General features: G+C 42.3%; 1 long non-coding RNA gene across 1 annotated transcript in view; it reads left to right on the top strand.

Moving 5' to 3' along the window:
• LOC106958063 (uncharacterized) overlaps window positions 1-344 on the top strand; it is a 5,781-nt gene extending 5,437 nt beyond the window's left edge. Inside the window, exon 2 of the long non-coding RNA XR_001427083.1 lies at window positions 272-344. This is a non-coding gene — a long non-coding RNA (uncharacterized LOC106958063). The remainder of the gene's footprint in view (window positions 1-271) is intronic.
• The last annotated feature ends 316 nt before the right edge of the window (window positions 345-660 follow it).

Below are 660 nucleotides of genomic sequence, written 5' to 3'. Positions count from 1 at the left end.
TACATTCATTTTGCCCCCAAAAAAGTCGATGCCTCCACCCGTCATTCCCCTCCACCCGTCACACGCGTCGTTTCAACCAGACAGCCATTTGTAATCCTTAGGGGGGCGCAGAAAATATTTAGAAACCACTGGCGGGGCGCAGAAGAAAAAGTTTGGGAACCACTGCGTTAGACCATTCATTTGACCACTTTACGGTACAGCAGGTTGTGTTTTAGAACTGTCATAGTTTTATTTCTGCAGCAGAAAGTACCTGATTCCTTCACTCCTGCAGATGTCGCTGTCTCCGGTTGCCTTGGCAGCTCGGCGAGCGCTCGCTGCTGCGTCACACTCGAGTCACGAGGGAGGAGGTGAGCGAGTCTTCACTGACCTTTTAAAACAAACACAACCGCTTTCATGTTTCAAAACTGTCCTGGATAAACGGTTTGTAAAAGCACAGAAACGATTGGTTGAACATTAACAGACTTCCTACACTTTTCCCACAATAAAATTGAAACACTTTTCAAGTATTTTAAGGTCAAAAACTACAACTTAACTAAAAATGCCAGTTTAAATTCACTTTTTATCTTTGTGCCTGTTATGTTTTTTGTTTTCTGCCTGAGAGCTATGGAGAGCCATTTGCGCCAAAATTAAATAAATAAATAAATGGGTTAAATAAATAAA

This window comes from Poecilia latipinna, unplaced genomic scaffold, assembly GCF_001443285.1.
Source record: "Poecilia latipinna isolate Pla-1442-1.1 unplaced genomic scaffold, P_latipinna-1.0 Scaffold960, whole genome shotgun sequence".
Taxonomy (NCBI): Eukaryota; Metazoa; Chordata; class Actinopteri; order Cyprinodontiformes; family Poeciliidae; genus Poecilia; species Poecilia latipinna.
Note: the sequence above shows the minus strand (reverse complement) of the source record. Positions and strands in the feature narration are given on the sequence as shown.